The following is a 16,816-nucleotide window of genomic DNA, read 5'->3' on the forward strand; positions in this document are numbered from 1 at the left end:
CACAAGAGTCACTTTCAGCTACATTCTCCAAACACAAAAGACATACAATATATTCAGCACCCATGAGAAACAATCACATTCTGTCTCTAAAGTCAGCTCAACAATATAACTCACCTTTTTCGGTATGTTAAATATTTAGTATTTATAAAATAGTTATATAGTTATAGTTACAGTATATTATACGGTTATAGTTATGGCCAGTTATGTAACTTTAATTTGAAGGTTTGCGGGAGCGTGTCTCATCCATAATTTCTTTTTATATACATTATGGAAGCCTCGTAATATTGTGATATTACTAAATATTAATAAATGGTAATTCTGTTTTGACCAATCAGCATGGAGGCCGTTGTTATATCAAACCCATGGTATATTAAAGCAATAATAACACATACTCATTGCAAAAACATGCCTCTTCTTACAGTTTTCAAAAACCTCCAAAAACTTACCTATACATAACATTTGATTCCAGCTGAAATAAACACTAGCAGAAGTGAAACAGCAAAATTTTTATTGCTTTTCACACAAATTATGATAACAGGGCGGATTATCGATTATACTTATTCTCACATTGTTCCTTGCACAATACTATGTTATGACCTAAAAACACTTTCAACCATAGTGCAGAAGTGGTAAACTAATACATTTTGGCATCTGCATCACATAACCAGCTCCATATGTATGGCTTTTGTGATATAGTAAACTTGCTCGGTAGTGCACCTGGTACAGTGCTTTACTTGCAATGTGGAGGGCTCTGGGGTACCAGTCCCGTGAATCACAAATCACAATAAAGTATCTCAAACACATTTAGAAGCTAGCAAAAATGCTAAAATGGCATTGTTTCTGCAGCAAATTAGTTTTTATCTCATGTTTGCTTTTTTTTATTTTACTCTGTGGCATGGTTTAGTGTAGGGTTTAATGTAGGCAGTGTGTTACTTTCAAACGCAAGAGAGCACCATAACACCACTCACCGTACATTTCATTTCCGAGCTTCCACAATATGTGCAAGAACTAGCGTAATAAAACTTTGCCAAATTCATATTCATCTGTTTCAGATAAACTGAACACGCTTTTAGCCCCACTCACTGGACATTTCACTTGGAAAGAGTTGTGAAATATGAAGCAACCTAATACAGTTTTGCCAGAGTTGCAAAGATTTTATCATGGTTGAGTTTTTTTTTTTTTGCTTTAAACCCTTTAACTGTAGTAAAATCACCTATTGCTTAATTAAAAGTTGACGTAAGACAGAAAAACACACACTAAAAGGACACCGCAGTAATGACAGAGTGAAATATTCGACCTGAAGTCACTTACATGAAGACTGAATTACACTAAAACAAAGAGGTGATGTTGTGCTGGTGAGAGCCTCAGCTCTGCAGTGCTCTCTTTCACATTTGCACAAAATTTTCATTAACGTGGATGGCAGGGTGCGAGAGCAGCCATATCTGTTCCATTAGCGTCGCTCACCATAAATCAGACTAATCTCTCCTCGAGGGCGCACACTAATGACACCGCAACTGCAATCGCCACCGCTACCCTTAACTCACACGCATTGGCGTCTGTCATTACTCCACCCGCCCTGCCCGCCCCCGCACCAACCCAGATGAGCCAGATGATTGGTCAAACAACAACAACATTTTCTATGTATTTTTGGTCTGCAGAACAGCACTAAGCACAGAAAAAAAACATCAGGGATGATTCACACAAAACTGAACATTCTGTCATCATTACAATTTTTATATCATTGCAAACTATGATTTTCTTCAGTGGAACACAAAAATAATTTTTGTTTTAGTAGAATGTTAATGCTGCTCTTCTCCAAATAACAATCTTATTGAAACCGCCGATAGTCATACTTGGTGTGTGCTATTTAGTTAGAAGACATGTAAGAACCAGTGGTGTTTAGTGTGATTAATTTCATATCTTTTTACATACCAAGTTTGATTATGTGCATATGCAAATGCCACTTGATAGAGGGAAGATAATCAGGGATGACTACAAAAATTTGGGTTTCTTTGGGTTTCATGCAAAGCTATCATATGGCTATAGGAGACTTGGAATATGGAATACTTGGAAAAAACACCAGAAGTAGGGTAGTGGAATGAAAAGTTTTTTAAAGGTTGAACTTCTTTAATCTTGAGCACAATAAGCAAGTGCAGCAGTCACATCCATCTAGTGCATGCTTACATGGAAAACAATGGAAAAGCAACACAGTGGAACAGCCCCTTAGTCAGTTGTCAATTTCTAAATTAGAATTTTAACAATGTGTGATGACAATCTGAACAGATTTGTTACATCTTCAGGTGAATACTTCTTTTGTTCGCACACGTCTGTTCAATTGCGTCTAACTTGTGTGGTTATTTAGGCCTATCAGTCAAAATAAAATAGTTTAGTAGTTTAGTATATATACCTTTCAAGAGCTCATGAACCTTCCATTCTGACATTCCTTTGGGGCTGGCGGGGGGTGAGGGGGGTGTGCTTCAATACTTAAAGGCCCTAAGAAAAGTCCATAAAAATATGTACTCTGGAACAATGTACTGTGTTGATATGAAGGAATTTTCCTTTGAAGGATTTTTCACACATGTTTTTCCCATATTTTTAATTACAAAAAAAGGTAACTCTTTATTTGAAGGTTATAAAGTTGCATGTTACTTTTACTTACTATTGTAAAAACAGCAAATTATGCATAATTACGAGCAACTAACCTTAAACCAAACCTTAACCCTAAAGTAAGTGCATGTACTTAACGTTATTCAGTGCTAATTTGTGTAATTACACTTTAATTACATGAAGTGTAACCACAGTCCTGTTACTCATGTACACACTATGTAGCCTACTTATTATAATAATTACAATTACTAGGTAATACTAGTTACTAACCCTGAACCTACTCCTAAACCTAACCCTACCTCATGTAGTTACCTTATATTACCAGTAATTTCTTAGGTAGATACACTATAAGTACACCGTAAGTACATGTAAGTTCACATACTGTAAAATAAAGTGCAACTGAAATGTCCAAAAACTTAATAGATAATGTCCTGAAAAAAAATAATTACCAGTACCTTTTCCATTTTTAATGGATTTTTTTTCTTACAGTGCATAGAGTCCTTTTTTGAGTTTCATAGATTATATAGAAAAGAGCACCTTGGCGATTCTTAAAAATATCAGCTGGGAAAAAAATGGAGGAGTTTGGAAGACGAGTGTGAGTAAATTATGACAGAGTTTACATTTTTGGGTTGAGCACATACACAACCTCACATAACAAACAAAACTAACCCCCACAAGCTAACACACACCCATAAAAAAACTTAACAGGAAACAACATCTTTCTCTCACACACACAGTGCGCTGATAGTACTCATGATGGTTAGCTCAATAGCGCCCAGCGCTGGGTAATGTGGCTGTGTTTTGATTGGGTGCAGAGTGGGCGAGTGATTAGCTTTTAGGATTTATGATTATGGCTTATCAAAGAATACCCACAGTGTGACTCTACTACACACATGCGGTATCATGGGTAATCAAACAGCACGGCTTATCCATTGGGAAATACACACAGCATTGCGTACAAAAAGCTCCCAGCATGGGTCGACTCTATTTGAGTGAGGCACACAACACTTGCAATACCGGATCATATAACAAAATTAAGCAAATCTACAACCGCTCCAATAAGCAAATGATTCATAATTGCATCAGTATCACAGAACACAACGTTATAGGGTGTGAAAAGAACTTGTAATAGACTGATGTCAGAGCCCACTCTGGAGCAGGGAAACGCGGAGGCGAGGAACTTCACAAACTTTATCGATAACACTGGGATCACAGGAGACATGGAGATGACGAGTCGAGGTGACGATAATACCGGACACAGGGGCAGGGAAACACAGGGCTTAAGAACACAAGGAAATCACAGAGGAAGAACAGAAACAGGTGCGGAGAAATTAAACAGGGCTAGGGACTACTTAACTACTGATGACAGGGAACGAGCACAGGAACAGGTAGGCCAAATATAGACACGAGAGGAGGGGGAGACAAGACACAGGAATGACACTGATATATATTATTATAATTTATTTATTTATTCCCCAAAAAACGTTTGCCTGATTGGCTAATTAACAGACATTTCTCTACATTACAAATTTAAATCTCACAAGAGTTTTGTAGAACAACATGTATGTTTCACAATAAGTACACTGTATCACGATTACTTTTAATGTGATAGTAGTAATACAAAGTGGGGCCGTAATTGGTAACAGAATACAACCCTCCAGACTTTGCTTATGCATTCCAGTTAATTCAAAAACACTGGAAATAGAAAGTCTAGCATATTGTGCGATACAGTATCTCACACAGGCTTCCTGTTGTATAGGTCTACCACACATTTTGCTGTATATATTAGATCATTTGGGAACTGTACATACACTGGAAAACTAGCAAACTGAGAATAGTATGCACACTGCATACTGCAGAAATAGTATGAGTAGAATGGTAGTAAGATATTCTCTGTTACAGCACCGCAGAGACGCATATGAGTATTCACTAAGGGCTTGTATGCATGGCCCAGTGCTTATGTTTAAAACATTCCGTATATAAAAGTTACTGCTATAAAACTATAGGTGTGACCAGGGCTGTTTTAAGGCTTAGATTGGAGTGTCTGGCATGTATTTTTCAGGAGAACATATCAAAAGAGTTGAGCTAACATGACTGTACACTGTCACTACTACTGGTAACAGAGCCCTTATCCTCCATTCAGAAACAAGGGGCAAAAAAGTTAGGAAGGTAGAGTTTTGGAAAGCTAAAGTCAACAATAAAAAATATTTTACTGCTATATTTTCCAAATGCAACATGATATTCGATCAGAAATTAGTTGTTTTCACCAAAGGAAAAAAAAATCAACCTGAACTGATTTGTAACCCATTTATCTTTTGTAATGTGACATATTTCGGAGTGAAATGGGACATCCAGTTAGAAAAAAAAAAAGTGAATACTTGATTTTATCTTTTGGAAATTAATCGGATTGTGAAAAGTGGGTGTGCGAAAGACATCAGAGACAGAGCAGGTTCATTTTTAGATACATGTGGAATTATAAATAGGGTACATTTTTATTTCTCATTGACTTTAAGACCATTAAGCGATTTATGACAACTTTAAAACACAATTTCATGAGGAAGAAGAAACTGCGGTGACAGTACTGCAATCTCATTTTAAGGGAAGGTGTATCTTTGTCACAGACTGGAGACAGAATCACAGAACTTATGCCAACTACAACATGTTTTCCCTTCAGGGAAACAAAAATGACTTGAAATTTAAAGCAAATGCAGCTCAAAAGTGGCTAAAAACCAAAAAACTTGTCCTAGAGTGGCCTAGATTTTACTCTAGCTGAATAATACAATGTTAAGACACCACTGATTTAATTGCTGCCAGAGGTGTTAACCCTGATGAATGAATGTTGACGTATTATTTTATATTTCACAGTGGTGCTTCCTGAAGCTGACAACACCACTATTGTTTGTGGGTTGTATCATAATGTACAATACTGAAAAAAGATTGCCAAGTACTGTACTGAATTAGTTGTAATAATGAAATAATAGAGCAATAGGGGGATAACGTAATATTATAGGCAAAGCCAGAAGTTAACACCCTGGTTCCCTTGACAAAAAATCCAATAGTATTTGTTCACTGGCTTTTGGATTTTTGAAGAAAATTAGCTCTGTGACCAAGAAAAGCATATTTCTTAATTCTTACATATATATTTAAATAGCTTACATATATTTATAGATTAGTTTCCCTTCAGAAAGAAATATAACAAATTATATATTTTTAAATTCTCAGTTGTTTCTTTCAAGATTAAATGGAGACCTGAGTACTCTGTTTCTCACATTTCTCCAGAGAAAAAGCGACAAGTAATCTAATGCATCTCTTCTAGTTTCAAAACATAACAATGTTTCAAACTGTGCACAGATCATCAGACAAAACCCAAATGTCAATATAACTAAAATACTTCACATCAAATTCTTCCAGCTTTGAAGGATATTCTAAAATGTAGTTAAAAAGTTATTCTGCTTTCTAAAATACCTTATTTTGGGCAAATTCAATAACAGCATCCTGTGTATACTTCACTGTAAAGAAAATCCCATAATGCATAGTGAATAACTAGTTAAGAAAATGGCAGATTAAGAGAAGAAATGTTCAAAACCAAATTAAAACCATTCAATCTAAATATCAATTTGTGATTTTATGCTTAATATTAAAGAGAGAGGAAGGGGGCTGGGGGAAAATAAAAACAGGACAAGGTCCATTTTTCATCCCTCCTCCCTTGTAACATTCATTCATCCATCCCCTCTAGTCTGACACAAGCTGAGAGACTAATGTCCATTGTGTCTGAGTGTGTGTGTGAGCAAGTGTGTGAGAGAAAGAGTCTAGCATGTTGCTTTGTCTGAGCTGAGTTCTTCTCATATGCAAAGACAGACTCTGTTACAAAACCTAGTGAGCTGCTGCCCTGCATACATAGTCCTCTATGGCAGCATCCTAACTAAAGTGGATTCTAATATGTTCTATGCAAATGCTTTACATTTCCAAACATCACACAGTTTACCACAAGAAGAACCTCTCTCTCTCTCTCTCTCTCTCTCTCTATATATATATATATATATATACATATATATATATATATATATATATATATATAAACGTTTAACTCGAATATGTCAAAACGTTTAATTCGAATATGTCAACAAAATGAAACAAGAATTTTGAACATGGATTCATCCAGTGTTCAGATTTTTGTTCTAGAAATGCATGCGAATTTATCAAATTGAATATTTAATTAGATATTGCCTCATTTGCATTTAAACAATATTTCAGAAAACTGAAAACTGAACAGAACAGAAAACTTTGTAATAAAAAAAATGTCTGCAATTCTTAATGTAATCAATCAGCTTGTCAGGATTATGGACTGTTTTGTGTGTTTTGCTCCCCATGTGTTCTGTGACCCAGTTTCTCCCTCATGTTGATTGTTTTATTTGATTCCAGGTGTGTCTCCTTAGTTCCCTCGTTATCCTGTCTTTAAAAGCCCCAGTCCTTTCATTTAGTGTTTGTCGGTCCTTGAATTGTCTTCCCTGCCTGTGATCTGTGTTACCCTCTGGATATTAAAGACTCTAATTGTGAATTCTCCGTGTTTCCTCGTCTCCTTGTTCCCTCGCTCCGTGTTCCCTGAGAGAACCGTGACAGAAGGACCGACCGAATAATTACCTCTATGTCTACGCTCCGTTTTGTTTCCGTGTTTTACCCAGTGTTTTTGTTTCCGTTGTGCCCCATGGATCCCCTCGTCTGTCCCGAATTCCTCCTCCTCCTGCTGGAGCTGGGGGACCGATCTCTCGAGGACCATACGTGACTGTTCCTGATGTTAGCTAACTTCACAGCTACTCGGACGACGCACTCTGCGCATTCTATGATGCTAGCCTGAACACCGCGTGCAGAGCGCTGTCGTGCGAAGATGGTCCTCGATTTCGCCCCCTTCATGGAGTGGATTCTGCCGAGAAACAGAGCCACTCCAGACCCAGAGCCCAGCCCACCATCTCCCCACGGTGCGGAGCATCAGCCCGAGCCCACCGATGATGGAGAGCCATTCCCCGCTACGATCAACGAGCCTGCACCAAGCCGAGCGACTGAGCGGAAAATCGTTCGGAAAGTTGAGCCCAACACGTCAGATCAGGTGTGAGAGCCAGCGTCAGTACCCTCCACGAGGGAGCCAGCCGTGGACGGAGTGAGTGCGGAGTGGAGCTCCGCCCCCTGCACCGTGGCTGAGGGTGAGCTGATTATACATCTGGGATTGCTGGACATGGAGGGGGATCTGATAGACTGGGAGACTGATCTGGAGATCGAACTGCCCCCTCTCCTCTCTCTGTCGTCCCCGCTGGTCCCGTCCAGCCCTCCTTCATCTCTGGTTCCCTTGTCCAGCCCTGAAGGGGCTGCCGATTCTCCAGTGCCCGCTCCTCGAATATGCCCTTCAATCCCTCACCTCAGCTTCCGAGGCCTGGACTCTGCCTTGGCCCGTTGACCCAGCGGCTGCTAGCTTCCTCGCCTCCACCGTCACCCGTCGATCCACCGGGCTCACTCCGGCTCCACGTTGGTCGGGCGACAACCCGCCATCGCCTCTGGACTCCTCTCCTCTGGCTGCACCTCGTCGCTCCATCCCACCGGCTCTGTTGGGCTCCCGCCAGCTCCACCTTGGTCCTCAGTCGCTCCACTGCGGATCTCCGCCTCACTCGCCATCCCCCTGGCTCGTTTACTCTCTGTCTCTGCCTCGGGCTCCTCCTCCACCTGCTCCGCCACCGTTGGTCGGCCCCATGGAGTCGGCGGCCATTCCTCCTCCATGGCTCCTCCCTCTGTCAGCTCCACAGTGGGCCACCGTCAGGGCTGCGGCCTGGGTCCAGCTGTGCTCCTCCTGCTCCGGGTCCCTCCTATCTCTTCCCTGGCTCCTCCCTCCTTCATTGCCCCCCTGGTCTTTGTCTGCCGGCCCCCTCCCGGGTGTCCGCCCTCCTCCTGAGCTGCCTCCCAAGTTGCCACCCGCCCCTTCCCCTCCCCTTTGTATGTTCTACGGTGAGAGGACGCACCTTCCGGGAGGGGGTGTAATGTCAGGATTATGGACTGTTTTGTGTGTTTTGCTCCCCATATGTTCTGTGACCCAGTTTCTCCCTCGTGTTAATTGTTTAATTTGATTCCAGGTGTGTCTCCTTAGTTCCCTTGTTATCCTGTCTTTAAAAGCCCCAGTCCTTTCTGTTAGTGTTTGTCGGTCCTTGAATTGTCTTCCCTGCCTGTGGTCTGTGCTACCTTCTGGATATTAAAGACTCTAATTGTGAATTCTCTGTGTTTCCTCGTCTCCACATTCCCTTGCTCCGTGTTCCCTGAGAGAACCTTGACACAGCTGGGGAAGTATGGTGATATTTCTATTTTCTAACCCTATTTCACAAAAGGCAATTACATGTCTTATAATTTGATGAGGGTTTTTTTTTTTTTTAAGGTCAACAATTAATTTAATGTGTATTTGTTATTGGCCTTTTTGATCTGCCATCTTGGAGTATTTCACAATGCATACTAGGATTGTATTCAAATCAGTCTCTTCAAAAGACACATGCAATGCTGCGATTGTATTTGTCCAAATTTTATCAACCAAAAAAATGTCTCATCTAGTAGAAACTAATAGCACACCTCTATTTAACAAGTGACATGATCAAGGTCCCATTCATGTCCATAGTTCAAGCATTGCAGGACAGGATTCTAATATGGTTAAAAGGGCTTTAGTGGTGTCAAATAACTCCTCTTAACCGGGGTAAAATAACTTTACTTTAGTACTCAGCTTGCCTGATAAATTATATGCTTGGCATTTCAATAGGAAGACTAGAAACTGTAAAAAAAAAAACAAAAAAAACAATTAAATGATCTTCAGTCCAACAGGTGTGTGTGTGTGTGTGTGTGTGTGTGTGTGTGTGTGTGTGTGTGTGTGTGTGTGTGTGTGAGAAACAGACAGAAGCGTGCTTGTGTGACAAACAGTGAGAAAACTGACTGTGTGCTGAAGCATTATACAGCATTCCACAAGCCAAGTCCATCAAATCTATAACACACACACACAGAGTAATGTAGGTCAGAATAATACATCAGCTCACAGTCAATTATACACTGTGAGCGTGTATGTGTGTTTACCTGCTGCTGGTTTTATGTGCGGGTGGACAGCAGGAGTCAAACATGTGCTCTGACACGTGTGTGTTGGTGCCAGTCAGTGAGACCATGTGGTTTAGATTCAGTGAGCTGGCGTCTCTCCAGAGGGAAAGACCTTTACTAACACACACATTTCTTTAGTTTACTGCCTGTTCTTTCTCTTCTCTGTCCTGACACTCCTCTGTCAGCACCATCAATCCATCCATCACCACTGTGAACCCATAGGAAAGAAGAAAAATAAATAAGATCTCCTTAATATCTTAATGTTTCTCACATGGACTGTCTATAGACAATATGCATGTATTCTAAAGATTTTTTATTTTTTTTTGCAAGCAACATACTGAAATTCAGATAAAGTAAACTAAGTAAAGATGCAGGTCACATTATTCTGGAGGTCACACAACAGCCGAGCAAATACAGAGTTCTGGCATGAAACTCTAGATGGCGATGTCTGATAGCTCAATCTAACTCAACATGATGACATCATTATCACATGGCACAACTAATTGGTTCTCTCCTATATTGGTCGCCAATGAGCTCTCTGCTCAACATTCAAATATATGACTAATGCTTGCTATAGCAGTTCGCAGCATGCTTCAGAAACCCTCCACCTTCCCCAGCTCCACCTGTATAGATCTGCTACGTGGTGATTTATGTATGCTATAGGGGGTTATTTCATGTATGTTATATTGACAGCAGCAGTATTTCTTACATGCTCACAGCAGCATGTACACTACCATGCCAATCCCTCCAAGAATTGGCATGACAGAACTGTCCATGAGACAAATGGGAAAGTAACAAATAGCTCTCTCCAGGTATTACAGACTTTCTTGGATTTCGGTCTCATGTGCTGGTCAGAAGTGTTAAAGTGACAATGACGGTAATTTGTAGATCCCAGATTACCCTCATCATTCACCATAGTTAACTGCTTAGTATTATTTTTGGCGGCCTGTTTTAATTTTAGCTTTAGTCTAGTCTTTGTGTGAAGCTGCCATTTTAGTTTTTATTAGTTTTAATCACGTTCATACTCTCTTTAGTCTAGTCAAGTTTTAGTCAACTAAAAGTCTGAGCATTTAAGTCTTATTTTAGTCAGAATTATCCATGACTATTTTCGAATAGTTTTAGTCGACGAAAACTGATGACATTTTAGTCTAGTTTTAGTCTACGAAAACTGATGAAATTTAGTCTAGTTTTAATCAATGAAAATTGTATTTTAGTCTCTTTTTAGTAATGCAATTCTATTTAACCCAGTCACTATAGTATAAGTATCTAGTAGTACAGACGAAACCAAAATTTATTTTAGCCAAACCCATTTCAAACAAGGTTATCTTATTATATTATTGTTACCTTATAGACTCAAGAATACATCCATTCCAGACAAGGAAGACGCTCTGATTTGAATTTACAACATTTATTACAACATTCCGTTTTCTTTTCCACTTCTATGTAATGAAAGTTTTTCCAAATGTCGTTTCTTCTTTTTCTCCCAAAGACGAACCCCGGCTGGCCGGCCATCGGTCCCTTTCTCTGTGTCAGACTTAACTTTGTTTGTTGTCGTCTTCTAAATAATGCCGCGAGTGGGGCTTGAGGAAGTGATGTCGCCTGCATCTGCGCAGTGCGACCTGATGCAGCCCCTGAAGTGAGACACAGGAAACAGAAATACTGCAAAATAATAATAATAACGTGACTAAACGAGACGAAATAACGCTATAACATTTAGTTTTGTCTCGTTTTGAGCAACGAAAATGAAGAGACATTTTAGCATAGTTTTTATTTTGTAAACCACATTTAGTCTCTTATTTCATTATACATTTAATTATAGTCATCGTCACATGACCAGCATTTACATTGCGTCTCGTCTCATTTACGTCACGTGATAAAGGTTCGTTGACGACAATATTTAGTCATAATTTTCGCTGACGAAAGCAACACTACTGCTTACACAATGTGATGGCATCATCAATATTTCTTAAGACATACAACATTAATAATGTTTTGTGCTAATAGGTATGATTTTTACTTTTTCTGTTCATATTTTCATTGGCTCCACTAAAAAATCCTTTTTGTTGATGTTTTAAACTGTATTTTATTTTATTTTTCTATGAATTTCTGCAGTACAATGTTTTTATTTATTATTTATTTATTTATTTTTGCTTTACAAAAAGAAAAAAATCCAACAAGCTGAAAATTATACTGCTGTATTAAACTTATTTGCATAAGATGCAAAACATTACTCACTAGTTTTCAACACATTCTTACTGATGCTTTCAAGACTATCACAAGCTGTTTATGCAAAACCACATCTATGCTAGCCAAATAGACAAGAGTAGCTAACAAATCAGAACTTGCAACAGCAACAACAATGTAGAATCCAAACATTTATGTTGGAAAGGCATAAAATATTATCGCTTTGGATAAAAGTGTCAGCTAAATGAATAAATGTAAAATATGGAATGGATGTATGATGATATAACAAATGTAAATGGACATGGAGAGATACAAACTCCAGAATGAGATAAATGCTGTATAAGGAGTATACTATCTACTAAGAAGCCTTATTCAACATATGTATATATGTATTCTTCACTATCAATGATATCCCGCAATGTGCATGCAGTTAAGGAGCAAGTAGAAAAAAACAACAACAAAGAATAAATTCTTAAATGTCAATTTTTCTATTTACTTTTCAACTTATGACTGAAATTACATGCCTGCATTTGTGCACAACATCAAAAACAAACAGTGCCTATACATTTCACTGCAGTTTCCAGCTAAAATGGACACTAGTGGCAGTAGAACGGCAACAACTTTTATTTCTTTTCACAAATGTTGATTAAGGGGGTTATGTAATTTGCATTTGCAATACATAACCAGCTCCATATGTATGGCTTTTTTGCAACATAATAAATGTGCTCAGAAGCTCACCTGGTACAGCATTGCACTTGTGATAAAAGAACTTGTAGAAGTAAGCTAAATTTTACAGTACATCACATTTGCTGTCGGTTAAGTTTAAGGTAACGTTTTAGGGTAGGCGGCAATATATTTTCAAACGATAGTACATTAACCAATTTTGCACCTTACCAGACATTTAATTTCCGAAATGCAACAGTATGTACAAAAAACAATGTAATAAAATGGTTTCACGTTCATCTGGATAAAACTAAACACTCTTTTTGCACCACTCACTAAACATTTCACATTGAAAGTGACACAAAATGTGCAACAAGCAACGCAATATCATTTTGTAGAAATGTCGCCACAGGCACAAATTCCAATGAGCGTGGCTTGGCATTGTTTCCATTTAAGATAGGCTTGTTTATATCTAAAGCCCATTTGGAGGTGGCATTATGGTGTCTTCAAAACTGGTTTGAAAGCTGTTTCCTCAGGAGGTGCCTTAATACAGAAATTCTGCCAGTGAAGTCATTGACTAACTGGGCAGGAAAGCAGCTGCCTCAGGTGTCGGACACAACTGCCTCTCAACCCCTCCAGCCTAGAGCTAAACAATTACCTCTCATTCACACACACAACACACACTGACAGACCCTATCAGACAAATGATGCTGGGGTCACGATGTGTGTGTGTGTGTGTGTGTGTGGCATTCTGCAGAATAACGATAATATCTGATCTGATTTCTTGATTATGGTCATGAAAAATCGATTTGCATATCATGTTCATACATGAGTGTGTATGTGTGTGTGTACATTTGAAAATAGCAGATCTCTCTGAATAATGATAACTGGTGTACGTAGATTTGCCATTTGTGTGTTTGAGTCTAAATCACCGGCCCACACTAATGGTGTCAGGGTTCAAGGTGAGGTCCTGACTCTGATAACTGGAGACTGCCCTGCACACTGCCTGAACATTAGTCATGTATAAAACACTGCATTAAGAAGACCCCCCTCTGAAAACACACACACACACTGTTCATTAAGATAAGAAAAAAACAAAAACATTTAATGGACATTTAATGATGCTTACAAACAAGACTATTAAAGAACTATTACAGAACTCCTAAAGACTGTGAGTATTTTTTTCTCATGCAAAAAAAACCCAGTTTGTTTAAACCAGTTTTATTCCATACTTATGTTAAAAAACATGATCATGATATTAATGAATCATCATCATCATCATTTAAATAAACCTTTAAACAGCTAAAATCAGACAAACTGCGTGGGTTAATCCAAGCTGTTAAAAGTTACCTAGTTCTCATGTAAACCATTAATTCATATTACTTATTACTTAACTTATTTATTCTTAAACCATTAATAAGTTAGTTTGAAGACAAAAGTCTTTAAACTGTTTCCCTTTCATGATGGAAGATGCTGGAAATAAACATCAGAAAACTTGATAACAAAGAGATCTAATGAAAGCTTCACTACCCACTACCACCCAATAATGAAAAGCAGTCACTTGTCATGTTGCTCCAAACCTGCATGACTTTCTTTCCTCTGCATAAACACAAAAGAAGATATTTTGAAGAACGATGGTAACCAAACAGTTCTGGTTACCATTGTATACATAAAATGACACTGGAACATTTTTTCAAAATATCTTCTTTTGCTGTATTTTCTTCAGAAAAAAAAAATATTTTTAAGTGAACTATCCACTTAAACACAAAAATGAGACTGACAGAAAGGCAGAGAAAGACAGGCAGAATAAAAGAGGAATTTGACATGCAGGGACAAAAGACAGAATGAAGAGGAGAAAGAGAGACACCAGCAGTAGAAAAGAGAAGATGGAGAGAGAAGGAGCCATTTGTACATAACCATCTCTTGGTTATGTAATGTCCACAAAACACTGAAGTAGTGTGATCAAAGGCTTGTGGTGCATAATGAGGCCTGGAGCTTACACACACACGCACACACAACATGCTTTTTGACAGATAGTCTTCTTAACATCAAATACAGAGTATATTACCTCAGAAACATAAATGCACTGGATAACCCATTGGAAAAGGGTCTCAACAGTTTCTCCTAGACAGCACACTAGAGTAATGGTTATCAACTGGTGGGTCGTGACCCAAAAATTAGCTCAAGGTCTCTTCTGAGTGGGTCAAGAGGGAAATGTAAAATGCAAATAACCATATATCGTACAAGGTTAGGATAAAAAATAAAATAGGCTTATTAAAGTATAAAAGGAAGGAGAAAATGCATCCCTTATATCTCATTGTTGACATAAAAGGTTGTGAATGCAGTCAAACTCTACAATATCTATCTGTCACTTGATAGAAAGCTAGACAAAATCAGCAGATGACAAAATGGAAAGAATGTGTCATGCCATCATCCTCAAAAACAAAAAACAAAACATGGTAACACTTTATTTTAAGGTCTCTTAACTAGTTGCTTATTAGCATGCATATTACTAGAATATTAGCCATTTATTACTAGTAATTAAGCACATATTAATGCCTTATTCTACATGACCTTATTCTACATTCCTAATCTTACCCAATACCTAAACTTAACTTACTAAATATTAATAAGCAGCAAATTTGGAATTTATAGAGGGAAAAATTGTAGTTAATAGTGAATAAGTGTTCTCTATTCTAAAGTGTTACCCAAAACATCAGTTTACAATGTGAATTCATAGATTTGTCACAAGCTTCAATAAAGTGGTTCTAAATTTGCTTTCAGAATTCACACACACACACACACACACACACACACATCTTACATATTCCTCTTCATCAAATGCACTGTCAGAGATTTCTCTAGTGTGCAGGCACTCTAATGGCAAATTGAGTCTTATACAGATATCTGCTGCTTCTCTGACTTCTAAACTCTCAAGCTTTAGAATGGGGAATAGAGATCCCACCAATGTCTCAAACTGCAGAACTTTCCCTGAGTCTCCAAACGAAAGTCAGAGGTCTTAATAGAAACTCCTAATGAGAACATGAAGTATTGTGAAATATGCAAGAGCAACCACTAAGCAATAAAATCATACACTGGAAAGCCACATAACAGAGGAGTGGATACACATAGACGGCCGCTTTCATGTGTGTGGGATTTATGACCATCAGACTGTTGAAGAAAGCGACTTTAATAAAATGACAAGTTTCCAGACCATTAAAGTTCTTCAGCCTTCCAGAGATGACTCACAGATCTTGGAAATAAAATGGTTCTATCTAAACCGAGATAGGTTTGCTGTTTTAGTCTTGCACAAAACACTTTTACTTATGTTCAGAGTACAACAACAGTGTAACAACGTAAACTTCTGGATGAGACAATTGCGTGAGTTTGGGGCAGGACTATCTGGTTTCCTGACCACTGGCAAATTCATCAAATAATAATTATTTACAGTTTTTTACGATCGCTATGACAATTTTTTCAATACTTCTAACTATTTTCCTAAGCACCAACACACCTACAACACACAATTGACAAAACAGTTAATTTCATGCTCAAAATCATACATTGTAAACTAAACTCCAACACTAATTTTCAAATTACAATAATACACTAACACAATACACTATGTTTACCAAAACACTGCAAACATGTTTCAAAATCAAATAATTATTCCAAAACACTAACACATGTTCTCTTCCAACAGGAACATTTAGTCAATCATAGCACAATATCATAAAAACACTAATATCAGACGGAATTACAGAAACTGCATTATTTTATATGTGTCAGATCTGCCCTTATACAATACTATATTGTATTGATCATAAATTGTGTTTTGAAGTTTAAAAAAAAAAAAAAAAAAAAAAAACTTGAAGCCTCTCTACATTTTTGTTTCATTGGGTTTGGTAAATGCATGCATTTAGTTTGTTTTGCTACAAAAAATTCAATACAAAAAATGAATGACCCATCTCAGCGTAGCTTTATAGAATGTACGGTTTGTGAACAAAGAAGACAGAGACACAATTACTGAAGTAAAGGCTTTATTTTGCAACAGGACATTACTGCAAGATAACAAAAATATGCAATACAGTTGACATTTACAGTATTATATGAAAGTATAAAATATGCAAACAGAAAAATACACAGAAGAATAACATATAAATACTGTAAAAAAGTCCTCTTCCAATCTGCCCGGTCTTCTGCATTTGGCCACATGTTCTCATCCACATCACACCAGATATCTTCTTCTCTG

General features: G+C 38.0%; 1 protein-coding gene across 2 annotated transcripts in view; it reads right to left on the reverse strand.

Moving 5' to 3' along the window:
• Nucleotides 1-16,816, reverse strand: part of LOC306852501 (retinoic acid receptor alpha-A) — a 215,499-nt gene that overhangs the window by 144,788 nt on the left and 53,895 nt on the right. Inside the window, exon 2 of one of the 2 annotated variants that reach the window (XM_079389395.1) lies at nucleotides 9,700-9,925. The exons of the other annotated variant lie outside the window; for it this stretch is intronic. The gene's annotated coding sequence lies outside the window, so the exon portion shown is untranslated. The remainder of the gene's footprint in view (nucleotides 1-9,699; nucleotides 9,926-16,816) is intronic. 2 annotated transcript variants of the gene reach the window in all.

This window comes from Barbus barbus (assembly GCF_936440315.1).
Source record: "Barbus barbus genome assembly, chromosome: 32".
Taxonomy (NCBI): domain Eukaryota; kingdom Metazoa; phylum Chordata; class Actinopteri; order Cypriniformes; family Cyprinidae; genus Barbus; species Barbus barbus.